The sequence below is a fragment of the Pinus tabuliformis genome, chromosome 2_2, assembly GCF_031772625.1.
Source record: "Pinus tabuliformis cultivar Carrire ecotype Pingquan chromosome 2_2, CPIR1, whole genome shotgun sequence".
Lineage (NCBI taxonomy): Eukaryota > Viridiplantae > Streptophyta > Pinopsida > Pinales > Pinaceae > Pinus > Pinus tabuliformis.
In genome coordinates this window covers 310,202,229-310,226,393 of record NC_142300.1, presented here as the reverse complement: position 1 = coordinate 310,226,393, position 24,165 = coordinate 310,202,229, and the positions used below count along the sequence as shown (strand labels likewise).

General features: G+C 34.4%; 1 pseudogene; it reads right to left on the bottom strand.

Annotated features, from left to right (window-relative positions):
- Window positions 1-23,665: 23,665 nt before the first annotated feature.
- On the bottom strand, window positions 23,666-24,165 carry LOC149192529 (uncharacterized; annotated as a pseudogene).

The window sequence follows — 24,165 nt, the reverse complement described above, 5'->3', positions numbered from 1 at the left end:
GTCTAGTTGGGAATGCATATGAGGGAGCCTCCTTGAATTTTGATAGGTCCAACACTCTCAATAGTAGGGGAAGAAGAAATAAAAAACAATGCAACAAACAAATGATGCAATAATCAATCTCCTCAACTTCACTATTCCAATCAAAATTAAATCCCTATATGCAATGAAAATAATTATTTTTCTTTACTTTTCCTTTCATGTTTCAAATGCAAAGAAACATATGAATGCAATTTGATCACTGATGAAAATAAATGACATAGACTTGAACTGTAATGTAAAGTTACTTTTAAAATTCAACAGTCAATCTATGCATAAAAACTCGAATTGACAAGAAGAGAGAAAGAATGAAACAAAATATTTTTAAAAAATTTGATGACACTCAGAGATGATTAAAATTCATACACAATTTAGAAAAACTGACAACAAAAACATGTATTTACACACAAGAGATTGGCATTAGAGAGACATTGACAGACTGAGAGACTCAAGAAAACTTTATGGACCAAAGTAAAAGAAAGAGCAAGGTATAGCGATATCATTTTCTGCATCCTATAGGAACCAATGTAGGTATAGAACATACACCAGTGGACCACAACACAGGCACAAAGAAGGAACAGGTGTTTTGAAGCACTCTGTCTCAGGATAGGGGATGAGTTGGCGCCATTTTAGTCAAAAGACAACACAAGAAACCCAACCAAGCTCAAACTGATGTATTCCTAATGTCAATGAATGTCTTACAGTCAATTAAGGTCACGTTAAGATGTGAAAAAGATGCTAATATCAAGGAAACCACTAAGCGAAGAATCGATCACTAGTGGAATTTCCAATTTGTAATGCAGAATTTTCATGATTCTGAACAAAGGTGAATTTCCTAGATCTAATGGTTTGATCTAAAACAACATAAGACAAAATTTATTTGATTTTTCCATAGAGAAATTGGAAAATAGGAGATAAGCCTACCTATAATATGAAGAAAGCCTTCGTTTCCTCCTTCCTTGTAAGCTCCAACTCTAGCTCCGAGTGTTATAATTACAGCCTGTACACACGATGAAAACAAGAAAATAAACAACAATCCATGTAGTATAATCTAAAATCTCTATTCAGTGAAGAAACATGGCATTGAAATACAAAAGTTCAAACATAAAAGAACAAATATAGGAAATCAAGATACTACATAGGAGAGAGTTTACAACCATAAATAGAATTTGACTTCATAGATTTTTCTCCAATTTGACTTGTCCTTCCTTGTCACAAATCACACGACATGAACACTAATTCATGAATATGATGATTTCTTAGACTCAAAACAACAACATAAGGGCACTATCAATCTCTAAAATTCAACCCAAACCTTATGGAAGGAAAGAATATATAGGGTAAGATTGGTAGTTTAGGATTTACCATCTAAGGCTTGAGATCCACATATAATGGGAGGATAATTTCAATGGATAAGATATACATCCATTACAGTAGGATCAAATAAGAATTTGAGATCTCTATCTGAGGTGAATAATTAAAACTACCTTGGAAGCTTCTCAAAGAGGAATCTTCAAAGAAATTTTTTATTTTTCCTGAATTTCTAAAATCAAAGCACCTAGAAAATGGAGAAACATGTGTTAACCAAAACTAGTGCCTAGGTATGTAACATGTGTTGAGGGTAGGTGGTCAAGCATGCACTATGTGTTGGGGATAAAAGAAATTTTTTTGAGCAGTTTGTCCCAGGAACTCATACTTTTTGGAGAGGTGATGCTTGGAGCTTTATGAAGGGATTATGAAAAGGTGTTTAGGGATGTTAATTGATTTAGTTTTTAAGTCTCTTGACCAGATGTCAAAAAATGTCTTGTAAAACCTCTTCATTATTGGAATGAAGATACATTTTTCGAAAAATTGGTAACACTTTACGTAGATATATTGGCTACCGACAATGATCAATCTCCAATTCGATAACCGATCTCATTATCGGTAGCTGGATTATGACTAACTCCCTTTTACGTGCAAGATCTTCCATGAGTGTGGGAATTTTGCAAGAATATAACCAAAATTAAAAGAATATGACGAATGAGGAAGAAGAGGAGGAATGGAACATGCAAAGAGAAGGGTGCTAATCGATAGAATGGAGGTACAAAACTCACCAAAGGTAATGGATCATGACCCAAAGCTCCATGTTTGCCAAAGAAAGTGGCGAGAATGATATATGTTTCCTCTTCTAAAAAAGAAAAGGATGTGGATATCAAGAAAATAAATTTCAAGTATTGAACCAAATGGAGGAATAAGGATAAATCCAAAAACCTAAATCTCAAGAGAATCCCATTGAAGACCTCCCTGAAAGAGCTATGAATGTAGATTAAAAATTATACTACATCAATTAACTTAACACTATATATTTGTTTAGTTGTTGGATATTAAATATAGGGTTCTTGCATTTCATGAATAATCCTCGGTTTTGGCAATACAAAACTAGTCTTGAAGAAATAGAGCCACTCATTCATCCTTGTCAAAAAAAAAATCCTTGAACTTAACTTTACAGACAAGACAATTTTATAATTAATTCCGTGAAAGTGTCCATGTTTATGATATGGATAGGGCATATTCAACACAACTACAGATCAACATTAGAGCAAGCTTTCACATTAAACAAGCAATAATCCATACTAGGGGATAAAAGAACACATGGTAATAATTGAATGTTGAGTGTAACTTAAAGTAGTGTACAATGAATGTGAATGCCATCTGTCATTAGAATTTACTAGATTTTTCATTTTATATGTTGTTGGAGTGTCAATTTAGATTCAATACATCTTAAGGATTTTGAATTAGTTTATAAGTGAACTAGAAAAAACACAACATAAAATATAATACTTAATCAACCACACATGTTTATGAATACTTCATAATAATTTTACTTAGCAACATCGATCCCATTAAGATATTTTTCCTAAATGAAATAAAATATTTACCTTATTGAGAATTGACAAGGGGCCCACGGGGCTTTGGATTGATGGTGAACGGGTGCACTATTAAGGCACTCCTTGTGATAGGTCATTGGTTCAAATCGCTCGTGCGTTCTTACCTACCAAAAAAAAAAAAAAAAGAATTGACAAGGGAGCACCTCACATCATTGTTGAAGCTAGACAATATTTTACCTAGTTTAGCGTTCCTATACCATTGTTTGTATATACAACATTTGCCAAAAAAATAGAAAATTTCTCTTGTCTATTGCTCGTAATCTCTAAATACTACAAAAAAAAAGGTTGTTACTTATAAATAAGGGTTGTTTTTCATGTCCATCATAATACACCATGAATGCATGAGTATAACTATATTTTCAGATATGCATTGCAATAACACACAAGGAAGTTGCTATATTTATTCTTCTGCAAAGACCCAAATAGGTTGTAATAATTTCCCTTCATTTAGAGACAATGAGTGACTGATTAATCGAGTGATGGGTGTATAACCCATCACTTTATATGGATTTGAGGTTTGGGGTCCCAACCTTCGTTGCAGATAGTGGTGTTGTATCTAGAGGGTGTAGTCTTGTGCTTGAACACCTTGTTTGGTGCAAACATATTCATAAAGTTTCATTATTTTATTTTTCATCATTGTATAGATCAATTCATATGTCCTTTTATATACATGCACATAATCAAGCTTCCTAAAACAATGTCCATGTTTGTGTGCCTTATACCATTAAATGCCACAAATCATAATGAGATGTGATTTAATGTGGGTTGATTAATTGCATTGTAGGAAAACTAATATGCATCTACAATGTATATGAGAAGAATAAAGGTGCATTGTACAATGGATGTGGGGTCATAAGAGATTCATCATGTCACTATACTAGGGATATAAATAGAAAGGGTATAAAAAATGTTAATGAAAGAACAAATATATACAATACCTAGTGAAAGTAGGGGTTTTTTAAATTTAGAAAGTTTATTTGGTTTGTATCGATAGGGGGTTAAATAAATTAAATTTTAGATGTATTTGCCAATATGTAGTCAAATTAAGGGTATTTCTTAGTATGCCATGAACACACATGATATGTCAAAGGTGCATTGAGTGAAACCCCCATGTTTTGTATCAGATACATATATAATTGAACCCATACTATGATTTCGTATTAACCTTCACAAATTTCATAGTAATCAATGATTTTTTGCATGATATGATATTGGAAATCTGATTTCTAATTTCTCAACTACATTTCATATACTTCACCTTGATTTTGGGTCTTTTATCTAAGTAGTTTACCTTTCGGCTCTTAATGTCCTTTCATATTATTATAGTGATTCTAGTATCTATATCATGATATTCTGAGATCCAATAGCATTCTTCATGTATATTTGTAGAGATAATAATTATCATGTTACTTGCTTCCTTATGTTTTCTTAATAATACAATTGTTTCAACCTAGTTATAGAGATATAATTACCCAATTTCTTACATATATTTTCAATAACAACAATATTAACAATAATGTATTTTAAGTTATATAGATAGTAATTACCAACATTACTTGTATTCTTTATTGTTTCTAGTTGTAGTACATGTCAGCCCCTATAGGAGTAGAGAAATATCAATAATACTTGTGTAGGCATGAAATTGTTCCCTTTGATTAAACATAGGGAAACAACCATATGATATTGAAATCCAAACATAGTACCAACTATACATCCATAGTTACTTAAGTTAAAATTCCCTTGGATGTTTGGACTCACAAATAGAGTGAAATTTCATACATTCTTATTTGGTTTTATTCGTTTTTCATCATATCATCCTTCCTGTATCATAAGGGTATATATATATATATATATATATATATATATATATATATATATATATATATATATAATTATTCCGTAGGACCCATGTATATTCACTATCAAATGTATTATATTCCTTATTGGTGTTGCTAATTTGACATGTACTAAATAATATGATTTGGTACCAACGTGCAATCCTTTTGTTAAACTTGTTTCCTCAACCCTTGTTAACTCTTATTAATGTTATATATATCTGCAAAACCATAGAATGGATTGCTTTAGGACTCCCAATAGGGATCATAACAAAAATGAAGAAATTGTACAAATAAAAGTGTTATACAACATGGCCCGATAGGATTTCCCACAAAGAACCTTTATATGTGTTTCATGCACAGTATTCCAACCATGGTAAACATATAGAGATGTTTTGATTAGGACTCTTCCACACTATTGTTATATAATCATGGTTATATAGTTTTATAATACATTTTTCCTTCCCCTCTATTGCAGCCAAGTTCAACTTGCACAATAGTAAAAAATTCGTAATCAAACTCGGAACAACTAGAGTCTAAAATTTTAAATAAACTTTTTTATGCAAGAAAACATGCATCAGTAATAGCGATCGCCTATCTCAGTCATCTAAATACTCATTTTCCATCTCGTTGAAACCATTCTATAATCAAACTGACAATTAACTCTCACTAGTTTAACTTGAGTAGTTATGTAAGATATAATCATTCCAAATATTGAAATCTACACTCCAATTCAAAACATGTTAAATCCTACTCTTTAATACAATAAAAACTAATATTAACATAAATAATTCCTTTGGAAACCTATGGGAGGTGGCATGTTCCTCCGAACCAAGAAAATACACACAAGAAAGTCCCCCTAAACTTTGACTCATTCCTCCTCTTTTCTCTAATGCTTCAAAAAATAATCCTCCACTATGTTCCCTGAATGGTATTTAATGATTTTTCCCATCAAATTTTCTTTAGCAATGTTTTTTTCAAGCTCTACCTCTTTTCTTTACCTCGAGTTGTTTTTTTTTTTTCAAGATAGGAAAATTCTCTTTTGTTTTCCCCTTCATAAGAACACCTTTCTCTTGATTTGTGGTTATACTTATCTTTTTACATAGCTTAGTATTTCTCTCTATCTAATTTCTTCTTTCTATCCAATATAATATTTCTCTCCAATTATGTTGTTTCCCTTGTGGGAAGATTCACCATTTCGACTTAACCACTTAACAAATTCTTGGATAGCAAGAATCCCACATAAATCATGTGTTATTTCTCATATTATTCCCAAAACAAAGAACATTTATTCATCATAAAATTTATTTAAATAAATTAGTCAACTTAATTCATCACCCAATGACGGGCAAGTCAAAATAATATTTACAGGTAATTATAAAATAATCATATCTATAAAAGGAACTGTATTAGGGATATAAATCCTCACGAAAGTAAACAGTATATTTTACTTTAGTTTTCCTAAGGAAACCGAATAGGAGGTCATATGGATGAAATTTATAATGAGAAAGGAAAAAAAGTGCCTTTGTAGAAACATAATTTAAGTGTTGGGTTCTAAATCCGAGTTCTCAAAGAGTTGGGACAAGAAAATATTTTGGCTTCTATATTTGCATTCTAAATGACATCAATTTCTGATGTTATTAACGACAAACCTTACTAATAAGATGAGATGCTAAATAAATTGTATATATTTTACATGGAGATTATGATTAAAAATAATATTGAATCAATAGAATGCTCGGTGGGCACAATAGACTTCTTCTATACATACATTGGCACCCAAACTAATCATATCAATTTAAATGAGTATGTCATATTTTTTTTGCATATTTAATTTTGTAAGTACGATGAGGGATAATATATGCCTTCTTCATTTTTAGGTACATACCTTTCCTTTTACTATCCTTAGAATAATTGGTTTCGTTTTTGAGTTCCTATCATTTATTGATTTTTAGAAAAGTCTATGAAAATCAATCACACTTTTTTTCCTTGTGATAAGCAACAATTTATGTTGCATGGGATGCTTTATGTGTCATATCAATATAAAGTTAACTAGGTTGGATGCTTTATGTGTGATATCAATATAAAGTTAACTAGGTTATAAAAGGAAATAATAGATACTTGATTCCATCCATAAATAAAGTAAGTTTTTCGTATCTATTTTAGATTAGACATAATATTTTAGTTAATCATATTATTTTTTTCTCATAAAAATTTAATATGGATTTAGGCACTTCTTTGCATTTAGTAGAATATACTAAAGGAACATTAAATAAAACATGTAATAAATATAGACTGGAAAAGTAACCCATAAGCTTTCCTTTCAATCAATTGAAAAATATTTCACATATATAAAAGAAATTAAAAAAAAATTAAACTTGCTATATTTATGAATATCAGCATCATTGATATTGAATTTATCAATCAATTAAAGAAGGGATTGAAAAAAAAAATTATAATCATAAAACCAATTCCAGAAATCCATAGGTAAAATATTCTATTATCCAATTCCAAAATGCACCAACACGTCTCTAAAAATTCGTCTAGGTTTCAATATTTAACCAATAACTTTTCTTTTTTTGAATTTACAATATGCTCGTCACTGGTATTTTGGCTTTAACACTTTATTCCATGAGGGATCATTCACATTTACCTTTTCATGTACATTCCTTACATATGAGACATTGATCACTTCTTTTTTTTCTCAAAATATTATTTTGATTCTCATCTTTAGATTGGATATGGTATTTGGAATATTTAAATGATACACTAATGTTTTACATATAATTTAAGATGCTTTTTTCAACTATATTAGTATATATAATCATATATATAAAACACATAATGTTTCACACATCATTTAAAATGTTTGTTTCTAAGTATATTAGTAAATGTGAGCATATATAACATATAATATGTCTAGATTAAAGCGAAGGTAAATTCCTTACACTTCATTACCATGCATTGCTATACTTAGGATAATATATGTATAAAATTTATGGTGACTATTTCCATACATTTCAATGGTTTAATTTTGCAGAGGTCTTGCTATGCTTTGTTCATGTTATAGAGGCCACATGGTTTAAGGCCTTAGGTTAGCCCATCCCCTAAGTCATGTGGGAAACACTGTGGATGGTGATGATAGGTTCTAATTCTGGGATAGTGGTGATATATCCTTGAATGGTCATGTAATGGACTACCCCTCTCTCCACCCCCACCCTTTCCATTTGCATACTTGGTTCTCAGAGAAAACTGCTATGAAGGGAAACATGATGTTAAAGTTTGTCTTATGTGCAACTGGTTACCACATTGAATCTTGCTGGGGTTGAAGGTATCTTTTGTGGATTAATTTTCCTATTGATGCAATTTGAAGGTTTCTTGTGTGGATTATTTTTCCTATTGATGCAGATTCAAGGTTTATTTTGTGGATTACTTTTCCTATTGATGCCAACTAAGAAGGATTTTAGGATTAAGTTATCTCTTCTTAATTTTCCTACCTGTGTCTTTATTTTTGTTTTTTCAGATTCTATTCCTTTTTCTTATATGCATTAGGCACATATATATGTTGCTTTTTCTTCCTGCAGTGTTCAATACACATACATATGCACATACACACACACACACACATATACATATACACACACGCACGGATTTCCTTTCTCTCCTGCAATCTTCCTTTAAAACATCTTGCACTGATCATATTTATCTCTAACCATGATAGCTCTCCTAGTAAGAACTAAAAACGGTCATCACCATTTGTAAAATGGATCCCAACACCACTCATATGAGTGTAGATTCCACTTAGGATATTTTTCCAACACTCACTTATCCTATCACCATATTCTTTGAGCCATCATACACACTAGCTCGACCACTCCACCATCAAATCAAAAATTGACCAAGGAACCTTCATATGGTGGCAACATAATCCTTCATAATATGAAATGGAAACACCTATAATTGAATTCCTAAATGCCACATAGAAACTTGACACATGTTCCTTGCTGGCTCTTCTCCAGTATGAAATGATAGTGGCCCATATTATAAAATCAATTGAACCACACTTACTTATGAAACTCTAAATAGAGTACATGTACATGCCAAATACAATATTTTAATATGAAAATAATTGAGATAGTTACAAAAAGATTCACCTCTATTATATAGAGTTTGGGAGGTGATATTTTCCCGAAACTCTAAAGGCTAATAATAACCAAAAGGATTATTTTTTATCCTAACTCACTAATGTTACTTATAATGCATGTAAGAATTATATTCTAACACCTTCCTCAATGATATTTTGAAGGCAGAGGTTTATATGTGTCAACCTCAACCTTTCCAGGTTTATGGAAAGGAACACATGGTATTTAGATTGGTTAAAGCTCTTTATGGTCCCAAATAAGCACTAAGAGATTGGTACATCAAAATCGACAAGAATTTGTAAGATAATAAATTGAGAATAAGATTTTATTTTTAAAATCTCTACATTAAAAGTGAGGATAGTTCATATAAATATTAGTGATATATGCAGATGACATCATCATCATATGTAGTGAGGCTAGAACAATTACCAAGATAAAGCTGAATCACATTCAACTTTTGACATTACAGATTTATGCCTCCTATAACATTGCCTAGATGCTGAATTTTTTCATAGTAACAAATGTGTTTTTACTTTACATACTAACCATGAAAAAGGTCTACTGGGAAAATAAAATATTGTTGATTGTAAAAATACATACATAAATGGAGAACTTGAAACTTTTAGCTAAAGTAGACTAAAAATCAGTAAATGAGTCAATTTACAGGCAATTTGTGGGAAATTTGACTTATATTACAAGGATTGGGATAGGCCTTATGATGCATCCTATGCCACACATACCCACAGTATGTAAATAAAATTGCATGTCACACTATGTCCCAGGAATTCCAAAATTCCATACTTAGTGAAACCTTCATAAGTCAAGGTTTAGTGCTCCTTCAGTAAACTCTTATGCGGAAAGATTTCTTTTAACTATCCCAAGTCTAAACTTTATAGACCTTTGAACGTAACCTTATAAATCCTTCCATAATATTTGGACCTTGGCTAAAAATTAGACTTAGACCTTCATTAATTAATCTCGACATTAGCCATAATACATTTATTCTGCTTATTTATATTATAATTCCCATATAATAGAAATATTTCATATCCCACACTTAAACCTTAACTTTCCATTGATTTGTATGACTTTACAAATTTATCGACGCTCAACCTTTGCTTCAAATCTCACCATCGATCAATCCCATCTGATCCAATGGCTATTACGTAGTCCGCTCGCCAACTAGCCCAGACAATCTTCACCGTCGATGTGACTCATTCAATTGAAAGGCTATCACGCAATCTTGCACAAATACTTGCACGACCGATATCAGGTCGAAAGCGTGTAAGAAAAGTAGTTTCTTCGTGCTACGTGTCACTCACTTAGGCTAATCGCGTGAATTTTAGGAATACCATTTACCTCTTTGAGTCTGTACGAGATTCTTCTTATCGCCTACGAAGTTCGCTCCACTATTCTGTACGTGGTTTTAGTCTCTGCCATTCATCTTCTTGACTTTATCTTGTGTGACTTAATCTTAGCCATCTATCTCACACAATATCGTGCGTTGATATGGCTGATCCAATGGTTCCTATGCACTATTATGTTCTTTTGTTTCTTATCGTATAATAGCCCATTCGTTCAGCTTCCTGCCTGTGTATTTTTTCTTTCCTTCCAGTCTTCACTTGTTCCGATCTTGATCTCTGCTTGGTTATTTCATTTCTTCGCGAATTTACGCTTCCTTTATCAAAATTTAATGATTAGGAAACCTTGCAGTTATACATTCATTGTAACATTGAAGGTGTTCTCCAATACTGCCTGTGTATAAACCCGTAACACTCTTCTTTGCACTTCTTCTCTGATTCTGCACACCTACAAACCTATGTTATGCAGAATTACTCTGATCCCTACACAATTTATCATTCGATTACTCAATCCACACTTGCACAATTAAGAATTAACTCTTTGTGTATATATAAACAAATAATTACATAATGAGTCTCTCTCTCTCCCTCTAACCTGATTTTCTAATCAGTGGCCTTTTCCTTTCTTGCTCGTAGGCTTACAATCAAACCCTATCTAACTCTCTAACTACTAACTCTCGAACTAACTAACTGACTTACTCTATGCCTTTTAGGCTTACAGTTGTACAAAAGGTTATGTTAACCAATTCTGTTTCAGATCCTTAATCTGCTGAACTAAATCCCAAATATCCTCTAAGTCCACTTTTGACTCCACTAATCCCTAAGAATGTTGGCATTATGATACAGGTGTTGTCCTTGATGGAAACTCACTCAGATGACAAATCACAGTGCAACAGGTCAATAGCAAAGAATTAATGATCAAAATACAAAGAATGAAGAAAAAGAGGTATACGCAGGTTCACCTTGACAAAGGAGTGTATACACGCGGGTTAATAGACCAAAAGGAGCGTATAGCATACACATGCACTTTCACAGAAGGAAAAGCGCGTATATCTTGGAAAACTAAGTTTTGGTCCAAGGTATTTGGTCCATGGTATTTTTATCCATGGTATTGGTCCATGGTATTTGGTTCGAGGTAATGACCCTAGGTATTTGGTCCAAGGTATTGGTCCTATGTAGTTTTCGTCCATGGTATTGAGAAAGGCCTAAAGCTATATAAGGAGGACGATATCATTAGGCCAAGTGTGTAAGTATTGAATATCTGATGAAGTGTGAGATCTAGTATGTAGGTTACGGGTTTGTGATGCTTTTCTTGATCTAAATCAAGGATGCACCTATGTGGATGATGATGGATGATGGATTGGGATCTTAAGGCTTGGAATGTGTTATCATTATGTGGTTTGATCATGGATAGACTAGATCTGAATTACTGATGTATATTTTACTCTATAAATGTTACGATCTGGGTATGACTGATGTCTGAAATAGGTGCAAAGTTATGAGTAGATATTTGCAGATCTGTATGCGGGTTGGCTTTAGTAAAAGCACGTATACACACTAGTTTGGTTCATCATAGTAGTGTATACATTATGAGATTTTATATTTGAGGTTGCTTTTGGTTCTAGTGGTTGTTGCAGAGTTCTCGGTTCTGCTCTGTGTTTTGGTGACTCTATTTTGATGACAGGTTTCAGTGATTCAGTTGTTGTGTGATTCAGAGATTGATGATGCAGATGTAGTTGATGGTTGTGTTGTAGTGGTGATTGATTTTGTGCTTCAATTTTGTTGATGGGTCCAGTATGAAAATTGGATGAAATGTGGCTTTCATATTATGGTGTTGTGTTCTAGTTGTCTCCAGTCTGAAAATTTATGAAACATGGTCCCTGGAGGAAGAGAGAAGGTCGTAGCCTTCTGTAGGTTGGTGCCTATGTACTGGTAAACATATCAGCTAGTAGAAGAGCCAGGGGGTTGGAACTCCCTTCCAGTAGTAGCTGGAAAACGAGTGAAGGTTGGAGCCTTCTGTAGGTCGGCGCCTACATATGAGTAAATGGATCGGCTAGTACAAGAGCTAGGGGGTTGTAGCTCCCTTCCAGTAGAAGCTGGAGAACAAGAGAAGGTTGTAGCCTTCTGCAGGTGGGTACCTGTGTATTGGTATGAGTCTGCACCAGTACAAGATTGTAAACAGGTTTTTCTTATATTAAAAGAAGATAGCAATAGGTGGTTTTTGTCTCGTATTGGGTTTCCACCTCAAATCGTTGTGTTCATGTGTGTTTCTTATGTGTGATGGTCTATTCTGTTTTTACTGCACCTGGTTACTATATATATGGAATGAAGTACTGATGCACTGATTAAATATAAACATATGATGAATTAACTGAATCATAAGTTTGTTGGATATACGCTAGTTGCCTTAAACATAGTTGTGTGTACACGTGAGTTCTCTTAACTGAAGTAGCGTATATGAATCTGATTATGGAAATGAAAAAGTTATTGATTTGCTAATACTAATTCACCCTCCCCCCCAGTATTATTTCCAACAATTGGTATCAGAGCAGGTCCTTTGGTAGAAGCTTGATCACTTGAAGGAGATCCATAGAACAATGGGAAAGAAGCTAAAGAAGAAAGCACCTCAGAAGAAGAAGACAGCTCAAAGGAATAATGATAGCAAGAAAGACAATTGGCCGTTAGGTGGAAGCAAGTATTTAGATTCTGAATCACCTTATATTGAAGATGAACAAGCAAATGAAGCATCAAATAAAATCATAGATCAACAAGATCTATTTCACAAAAGGGAGTGTGCCCTCAAAGAATACTTTACCAGATTAAAAGCTCAGCTGGAGTGTGCCTTCAAAGTACATCAAATGCTGCAGGATGAAGTGATACCATTAAAAAATAAGTAGAATGAAGAACCACCTCAACCAGATAAAGAACAAGAAAACGAGATTCTAAAATTAAGGAAACAAGTGGAAGAAGGAAGAAAGGCTGAAGAAATATTAAAGAAGTAACATCTAGGAAGAGAAGAACAACATTAGGTTGAGGTAAATATCTTAAAAAGTAAATTAGAAGAAAAAGATAAGCTATTACGATTTGAAGATATTACTAAGATTTTGGATGATATTCTTAGTAGTTAAAGATCTCTTGTTATTAGAACTGGTCTTGGTTTTTATGAATCTGCTGAAGATGAATCTAGCTCACAGGGTGAGGCAAGGAACTCTAATGCAAAACCTGAAATGCTCAACAAGGAGATAAGAGGTCAACCCCATCAACAACCAAGGAAGGAAAGTCTTCAAAGAAAATCTTTTACTCCTAACTGTGGAAGTGATGAACGGTTGTTTCCTCTAATGAATAATGTTGATTGTTTCATATGTCATAATTTTGGACATGTTGTAGCCAGATGCAGAAGTAGAATGGTTCAAGAACATAACACAAAAAGATCATCATGTTCCAGGTACTTTAAGGGATATTGTTTTGCTTGCAATATGTTTGGTCACAAAGCCATTGACTGCTATAGAAGTAATATGAAACATGTAAGATGTTATGCATGTAACAAGCTTGGACATATAGCAAAGGAATGTAGGAGAAGATTTCGGGCACCATACCAAAAGGAGAAAACTTCATCACAATCGAAGATATGGAAGAGGAAGGAAGTACAGTCAGGAAAAATTTGGCATGGCATAGTATACAAACTTAACGGACTCAGGGGGAGCTAAAAGTGTGAAACCTAAATGGTCTAAATCTCATACGCAAATTACATGAAGACAAATGGCATATATACGTGAGTTCGAAGTTGCACAGTTGCGTATATGTTAGTTTGAGGAAAAGCAGTGAGAAAAAGGGTCTGATATGGTTCAGTCAATTATTTGCTTTGTTTGATGGTGGTTACAATCTATTGATGATGTGTGGAAATGTGTTGGTACTCATAATATTTTATTTAGAAGTGCGTTGGATCCTCACAAGTCAACTTGATGTATATTTGATTGATGATGATGCCTTGATACTTCTTGCTAATATATGCATGACCAGATCTGACAGTGAACAGATGGAACAGGTTCGGGGGGAGCATATGCTTTGAATAATGCATTGTTGGAATTATACTTGAAGATGCTTATATTTCTTAATCCACATAATTGTTTTGATTCAGGGGACTTTTTGGATGATGGACATATACAGGTTGCTGATGTTGCTGACAAATGATTATGGTGCAAATCATATATGATGTATGATAGTTGCTGATAACTATCATGGTCTTGTTTAGGTCTTTGGTCTAAATGTAATGTATATCTTTTAAAGACCCATGAGTCATATGATGTAATTTGTACCCCCACTATGCATGGGAAGGATGATGTAATAATTTGTTTTTGTCATGTATAAACAATTGGTATATCCCCATTTGGTTGGGTGGATGAGTCAAATTTGGTATATCCCCACTTGGTTGGGAGATGGATGTAAGTATGAGTCATTGGTGATAGGAAGGTCATACTCACATAGTTTAGTTATGGAGTCATGTTATTCTTTAAAAAAAAAATTTGGAGACTCTGCATGTGCTCAGGGGGAGCATGGATGGATTGGTACATCTTAGCATGTACAAAGCAGGAGCTCAATCAGAGATTTCAACATGTACTCAGGGGGAGTATGAACATCATAATGTATATCAAAGGGAGAGAATATCTTGGTTTGCCCTTTGCCATTGACGTCAAAGGGGGAGAGTGACTTGGTGTGGTTGTTGCCATCAAGTCTAAAGGGGGAGATTGTTGGCATTATGATACAGATGTTGTCCTTGATGGCAACTCACTCAGATGACATATCACAGTGCAACAGGTCAATAGCAAAGAATTAATGATCAGACTACAAATAATGAAGAAAAAGAAGTATACGCAGGTTCACATTGACAAAGGAGCGGATACATGTGGGTTAACAGACCAAAAGGAGCGTATAACATACACACGCACTTTCACAGAAGGAAAAGCATGTATATCTTGGAAAACTAATTTTTGGTCCAAGGTATTTGGTCCATGGTATTTTGATCCATGGTATTCATCCATGGTATTTGGTCCGAGGTATTGACCCTAGGTATTTGGTCCAAGGTATTGGTCCTAAGTAGTTTTGGTCCATGGTATTGAGAAAGGCCTAAAGCTACATAAGGAGGAGGAGATCATTAGGTCAAGTGTGCAAGTATTGAATATCTGATGAAGTGTGAGATCGAGTATGCAGGTTATGGGTTTGTGATGCTTTGCTTGATCTGAACCAAGGATGCACCTATGTGGATGATGACAGATGATGGATCAGGATCCTAAGGCTTGGAATGTGTTATCATTATGTGGTTTGATCATGGATAGACCAGATCTGAATTACTGATGCATATTTTACTCTATAAATGTTATGATCTGGGTATGACTGATGTCTGAAATAGCTGCAAAGTTATGAGTAAATATTTGCAGATCTGTACACAGGTTGGCTTTGGTAAAAGCGTGTATACATTATGAGATTTGATATTTGAGGTTGCTTTTGGTTCTAGTGGTTGTTGCAGAGTTTTGGGTTCTGCTCTGTGTTCTGGTGACTGTGTTTTCATGACAGGTTTCAGTGATTCAGTTGTTGGGTGATTCAAAGATTGATGATGCAGATGTAGTTGATGGTTGTATTGCAGTGGTGATTAGTTTTGTGCTTCAATGTTGTTGATGGGTCTAGTATGAAAATTGGGTGAAACATGGCCTTCATATTATGGTGTTGTGTGGCAGGAGTATCCAGTCTGAAAATTTATGAAACGTGGTCCCTGGAGGAAGAGAGAAGATCGTAGCCTTCTGTAGGCCGGTGCCTATGTGATGGTAAACATATTGGCAAACACAAGAGCCAGGGGGTTGGAGCTCCCTTCCAATAGCAACTGGAAAACAAGTGAAGGTTGGAGCCTTCAGTAGGTCGGCGCCTACGTACTAGTAAATGGATCGGCTAGTACAAGAGCTGGGGGTTTGTAGCTCCCTTCCAGTAGAAGTTGGAGAATAAGAGAAGGCTGTAGCCTTCTACAGGTGGGTACCTGCATATTGGTATGAGTCTGCACTAGTACAAGATTGTAAACAGGTTTTTCTTATATTAAAAGAAGACAACAATAGGTGTTTTTTGTCTCGCATTGAGTTTCCACATTAAAATCTTGGTGTTCATATGTGTTTCTTATGTGTGATGGTCTGTTATGTTTGTACTGCACTTGGTTACTATTTATATGGTTAATGAAGTACTGGTGCACTGATTAAAGATCAACATATGATGAATTAATTGAATCATAAGTTTGCTGGATATACGCTAGTTTCCTTGTGTACACGTGAGTTCCCTTATTGATTTTCTAATACTGATTCATCCCCCCCCTCTCAATATTATTTCCAACAAAGAATCCTCTCTAGTTCCACAAACCATGAAACCAATTTCTAATCTCTCAATCCTCACTAATCACTCATTATCGCTTATGTTCTCCTACATTGGAGAGCATTTACAAATATCCTCACAATATCTAATTAATTCCTATGCCAATCACTCAAAACATAAATAATTACATTAAATTGATACATAGGAATCCAACTTCCTTGAAAACACCAGACCCCCTAAGTTAACTAGAATATAATGAAATTGTTGAGCTGGATGCTCTTGCATCAGACTCCTAAGGTTAAAATAATCATGATCTCCTGATCACGTGCTTCTAACCTTTCTCCTCATGGATCCCATACTTTTTTCTGTAATTTGTCTTTGGTTGATGCTGTTGATTGTTGTTGTTCTCTAGGTTTCCACACTTTATGTTGCTTTTCCCCACTAGCTATGCTTTCACAGTCTACTGTAGTCTTTCTCTTATTGTTGCTTGGCCTTCTTATTGCTGCTTTCTTCTGAGGCACATTCATCATCAATCTTATTATTCTTTCAATCTCTATGTCCAATTTATATTCTGACTCATAATTACTTTGCCATTTGTTGTTGTACTCTGTCCACTCATCTTCAAACTGATGTTTACTGTCTACTCTTTGAAGTTGTTGGATTCTTACTACCGCCCTTTCATCCTTACCCTCTTGTGACTTTCCAAACAACCTTTGTTTAATATCTGTAAATTTACTTTCGAAATATAAATTTTTCTCCAATTCCCTTTGTACTTAATTCCTCTCAAATACATCACTATGTTATTTATCAATTCCAGCGTGTTTTCCTTCTTCTTCCTTGACAACCCTTAGTAATTATACTTTACTTCCTTGAATGATTATGAGAGTCAATTTAACTTCTCCAAGCACAGTATCTTCATGCTTTTCATCTTCCTTGTCAACATGTCCGACCTGGCAACTTCCAGTCTTCTTTAGTTCTAAAACTGACTCTTCAATTCGAAACATGTCCATCTCATTTTTATCAAATCCTGTAATCATAAAACAATTATCTAAATTAAAAATATAAGGCCTCATTACCTTTTCCTTCTTTGGTAACATCTTAGTATGCTACTCTGATTTTTCCTTCAATTCCTTTGTCAACACGTCAGTATGTTGATTTAAACTCTCCTCCATATCATATGTTTCAATTATATCTCTCTGCTCTGATTCACAATAATGAACTCCTTCTTTTGTAATGTCAATTTACTGATGTTTTATTGCCATTCCCTTTTCCTTATGATTTTCCTTCATGATAATTTCTTTGTCTTCCTTTTTCAACAATTTATCTTGAGTATACACCCTCTTCTTTTCCAACTTCCTTCTTTGAAAGCCTAATTTTCTATATAACTAATTAATTTCAATTGGAGTAGAATTTGGGAATTTTACACAATTTTCCATACCTTCCTTTGTCATTGACCAATCATCAGATGTACTTTCTCCCTTTGCTAAATCTTTTGCATAGTCTTCTTCTTTCTTCAATTTTGTGATTGTTTTTTCTTTGTCTTGAGACAAATCTGCCTCCCCTTCTTCTTCAATATTCTTTGCCTTGCTGTCTCTTTGTAAACCTTCTTCAAGAGCTATCCTTGCCCCATCATCTGCATGCATATTCTCCTTCATTTGTTCTTCATCAATAAAATTAATCAATTTCATTAGATTACCTCTCTCAGACAATATTCCTTCGTTCTTCATGAGAATAAGATCCTGATCTTCCATATCTATTACAACTTTAAATTACTGTCTTCTCTCATTAAGTAACTCATCCATAGATTCTTTTTGCTGTAGTCAGTCAAATTCTTCTTCTTCTAAGAAATTTCCTTTGTGACCTTTTACTTTAAGATCTTCATCCATCTTGAAGACATCTTCACAAAGTTGCTTTTCTCCTGTAATACCTGCAATCATACACAAATTATCAGTTTTAAAAACATAAACCCTTGTGGTCTCACTTCATGTTTCAGTCATCATATCTATTTGTTGTATTAAATTCTCATAATAATTCATAAGATCTTCCACAGATCTCTAGTATTCATCTTCACCCAAAACTTCACCTTATTCTGCTTCACAAATGGAAACTTCCCTTTCCAACTTAGCTTCTCCAAGTTTTTCCACCAGCCACTTCACTTGCCTCTATTGTAGCCTTCTCTGTAACTTAGACCACTTCACTGCCTTTTTCCTCAAGACCCAACCTTATCTTTTGTTTTCCTCTAGTAGTATCCTTAATACATTGAGTTGTTCTTTTAACTCCACAATCTCCCTGTCAAGCTCCTCTTAACTCATTCTCTTGCCATTTTCCTTGGCATCCTCCTTCTTCACTTTTCTTCTGTTGTGGCCTTCCTTAGAACCTCTATTATCTATGTTATGACTATGAGTAGTCATCTGCTTCTCTATCTTCGTAAGTTCCTCACTCACTTACTATGAGCTGTACTAAAGCCTCTGCAATAGGAAGTCTTCCCTACTGCCACTTATCTCACCAAGCTTTCCTCTGTACTTGTTATTTTGGAAATCACTTGGTTCTCTATTCTCTCAAACCTCTTTGAGCACTTCTCTCCGCTCCTTCTAGGCTTCAACTCATCTACACCTTTTAAGAACATAATTGTCCTCTTGTATTTCAATCACAAACAAAATACTAGGTTCTCGCCACCTCTTCTTTCATTCAAAAACTCTTACCAGCTTTCTTCATCCCTTAGCAATTCTACCCACATCCTGTGTGGAATTTCCTTTATGTTCTTTCTGTGAGCTGCAACAAAACCTCTGCAGTAACATTCCCCCTTTGCTACATGATACCTCACTAAGCTTCTCTCCTCTAAGCTCAGTCTTTTGGCATCTCTTTGGTTCTCTCCTCTGGAACCAATTGAGCACTCCTTGCTCTAGGTTGCTGCAATATTCTCACCTTCTTATGCCACTACCTTCAAGACCTCTACATGATCTTGTTCTACCATTCACCTGCACTTTGAATGGATTGTTCTCTGTTTCCTTTGCATCTACAAATTCTGCTACACTTTATCTCTGTGTGCCTACTATTTGTCAGATTTAAAATCTAATCTCCTCTTGCCTGCATATACACCTTCAAAACATAACTCTATTCTAAGTTTTCTCAAAGAATTCTTACACACATAATTTCCTTGTTCTTCTCTGATACCAAATGATGTAGCCTAAGACGCACATACCCAGAGTATGAAAATAAAATTGCATGTCACACTATGTCCCAGGAATTCCAAAATTCCATACTTTGTAAAACCTTCATAAGTCAAGGTTTAATTCTCCTTCAATAAATTCCATGCAGAAACATTTCATTTAACTATCCCAAGTCTAAACTTTATAGACATTTGAGTGGAATCTTATAAATCCTTCCATAATCTTTGGACCTTGGCTAAAACTCAAACTTAGACCTTCATTAATTAATCCCGACATTAACCGTAATACATTTATTCCGCTCATTTCTATTATAATTCCCATATAATTTAAATATTTCATAACCCACACTCAAACCTTACCTTTCCATTGATTCATATGACTTTACACATTTACTGACAGTCCACCTGTGCTTCCAATCTCCACCGTCGATCAATGCCATCTAATCCAATGGTTAATGCGTCATCTGCTCACCAACTAGCCCGGACAATCTCCACCGTTGATGTGACACATTCAATCAAACGACTATCGCGAAATCTCACACAAAGACTTGCACGACTGATATCAGGTCGAGAGCGTGTGAGAAAAGTAGTTTTCTCGTGCTACGTGTCACTCCCTTAGGCTAATCGCGTGAATTTTAGGAATATCGTTTATCGCTTTGAGGTCGCCTGAGATTCTACTTACCGCCTACGAAGACTGCTCCACTATTCTGCACGTGGTTTTAATCTTTGCCATTCATCTCCTTGACTTTATCTTGTGCGACTTAATATTAGCTGTCTATCTCACACAATCTCGTCCATTGATCTGACTGCTCCAACGATTCCTATGCATTGTTACATTCTTTTGTTTCTTACCATGTAATAGCCCATTGGTGTGAATTTTTGCCTATGTATTTGTTCTCACCTTCTGGTCTTCACTTGTGCTGAGCTTGATCTCTGCTCGATTACTTCATTTCTATGTACCTTTACAATTCCTTCATCAATCTTTAAGGTTTAGGAAACCTTGCAGTTATACTTTCGCTGTAACATTGATGGTCTTCTCCAATACTATCTATGTATAAACTCGTAACTCTCTTCTCTGCACTTCTTCTTTGATTTTGCACACCTGTAAACCTATGTTATGCATAATTACTCTAATCCCTACACAATTTATCATTTGATTAATCAATTTATCATTTGTCTAAAGCAATACATCTAGGATCTATTACATTCACTTTTCTATAGTTTTAATGAATCCCTTTATGTTTCCCACAATACAAATAGTAATTATGATAAGGCCTCATAATGCCAACCTAAATTCTTCATTTAAAAATATAATGCACATAGAAATTCACAAAGTTAAGAAATTCACTGTGATATTTCTACTTGCATATTCCCTTGCGATAGTCTTAGTCAACCGAATAATAATTCTTTGGCCACACTCTAATTCTCTTGCTCTATATTTCCAGTCAAGCCAACCACATAAGCTATATTCATGACTCTTCCTTGCAAGATATCAAAAAATACATTGGAGCTAAAAAAAACCAACCTACCATCAAAGACTTATAATTTTAATTGTACTATATTGCTTAGAGTACAAATAGGGGTGAATACAATTTTAATACCCATCTGATACCCTCCTATTTTATTCATGGACTACACTATCACATATCAAGTAAACATTTTCCTAGATGCCAAGTCATAAGGACTTTATGCAAGGAATCACATATTATATTTTTTTACATATGGAGTAAATTGTAGGATATAGTAAAGTTTCTAGTGAGACATAATTAGCTCACTTAGCCTAATTTTGTTTCGATAGGAAATGAAGCCACTATGTGCATATGATTTAAGCTCAAAAGGTGAGGTAACAAAATGAAGAGAATGGACATATAAATATTCATTTACCACTATTAGTGAAATGTGGCATAACATAAAGGATGAAAAGTGGGATGTTGGACACCTCAATATCTAGTGTACTTATTGCACCACCAACCGATTCCATTAATAATTTAATATTATACTTCATTTTGAGATTATGCAAGGTACATTCTTTTTGGTTCTCTTCATCATGGTCAGTGAGTTTAGTGGTTTTTAAGATGGTTCCATGGTTTCTTTATGGGATATTTGGCCATACTCTAATGCTTCTCATTATACCTTAGCTAGGAAATGTGCAAGCTTGGGGATCAAAATATTTATGCTGTTGCATAGAGGCTATAATGTGATACATTGGAGTATGGCCAGTTATCCCAAAAATAAAAAATATAAACATCTTATGAACGAACCAAAATATTGAAAAAAAATAAAAAAACTATTTAAAAAAGGGGTTTTTGCAATCTTTCTTCACACAGTTGCAGTGCAGGTTGTTATTGCAGGTTTTTTGACCAAACACTCCCAAACCTGCTGAGGTGTTGCATGAGTCTTTCATATTAAAACAAATTTTGTAGGATTTTGCATTGTTTTAACTCTTGAAGAATGGATATTGTATATTTTTTGCATACCTTTTTTCTCTTATTTGATGGCATCTTCACATTTGTTCATAGAAGCAATCTCAAACAATTTGAGTGGGCCTATGGTTAACAACCTGTGCTTCCTCATAAGATGTTACGGGTTCAAGAGGGAGGTATAGAATGTACACATCCTTAGACTTTAGTAATCAAATCAAAGAATATGCTTGATTCTTCTATGTAAATATCATTATAATGAGCTTCCCAAAGGAAACATCAACAATATCAGTAACATTACAATGCTCTGCCCAAAGGTGACATCAAAAATGTCATACATGGGTGGAACATGATCTATTTTCAAAAACTCCCACATGTATTTATGTGTGCATGTTTCTCAAATTATTAAAGCTATTTTTTGCTAAAATCATTGTTTCAAAAACTGAACCTATTTCCCTGTTTTCAGTCACTGAAGATTGAACAGAGCGGTAGGGTCAAATGGCTTAAGCTGTCAATAGGGGAGTGTTGCAGGAATGCAATTGGATGGTAGTGTAGGAGTGGGTGCAAGCAATGGTTCAAGCCTTTTAAGCAATGTGGCACTGCTAATATTTTGATTTTAAAAAGAGGTAATTTTCAAGATAGAAGAACACATGCTACTTCAAATTATAATAAGCCAATATTGAGTATCACTAGGTCTAAAAAAAACAAAAGCATTCAAGCTAAGGTGCATCATTAAAATGGGAGTTTAGGGATAAAAATCTCAGATTGATTTTCTAGGGCTGTAGAGAGGATAGGGCCTTTTTGTTGAAACTAGATTAAAATCCGTGAATGTAAATAGTTTCGACGAGAGAATTTGAAACACAATAATGTTTTGTTGAATAATTATCGCTTGAACCGAACTAGCCATGGAACCAATTTATCAGACATGTCATTAATTTTAAAACCCAACAATCTAAACATTGATATACAATCATACATACCTGCATTTGGAGAAGATGTGGCATCCTGAGATTGAAATTGGGGGGTTTCCACTCCAGAACTAGCACATTGATTATTTAGTGGTATATCCTCCAAATCATCCACCTTAGCCTTAGCCTCGATGTCCATCATATTTTCATATGAATAAATCCTATCTGGGCTAATGTCGCATCTTCGTACATCGCCTTTAATACACACTCTCACTCCATATCCTCCTCCTTAGGATCAACGAAGATAATGAAGCTTGCAAGCATAGGAAAATACTTAAACCATGGGGTTTAAGTAGTAGAATTTCTTTTATTTAACAATTTCCATGGAGCATTTCCATCTAAAGCATCTTCCAATTGAAAACCCTAGTAGATAGACTTGAAATAAACCCCAATAGATAAACCCATGATATATATAAACCCTTACTAGACATCCATGGCCAAAATAAACATTTAAATTCAATGCTTGGAGGCCAGATGAATGTTTCTGCACAAAATCCCAACATTGACCTCGTCAAATTTCTCCATCTACTCATGCAAAACCGAATTTTGGGCATCCTTCTTAGCCTCGCATTTTCATCTTCCCCAAGGTGATGGAAATCATTGACATAGATGTACTCAAGGTGAAAACCCTTTTCCTCATTGTAAAGCATCATATGGATGTGCCATTTCCATATGTGGTAGCCAAATTTCATCTTCTCCATAGTGGCAACACAGGTGTGATGTCCCCCAACCTCAACTACATTGTAGGAATTGGGCTTCAATTCATCCCCTTTTCCACTTAAAATAATGGAAATGATCTTATGTTCAAGCTTTGTGGTCTCCTTGGTGATCTTTGATAGCTTGCACTCATTTTTTATGACTTTATCATAGATATCGACCATGAGAGCATCAGTGTTGAAATATGGAGGTCAAATCCCCAATCTCTCAATCATGTTGCTTAGCCTGGATACATCGAG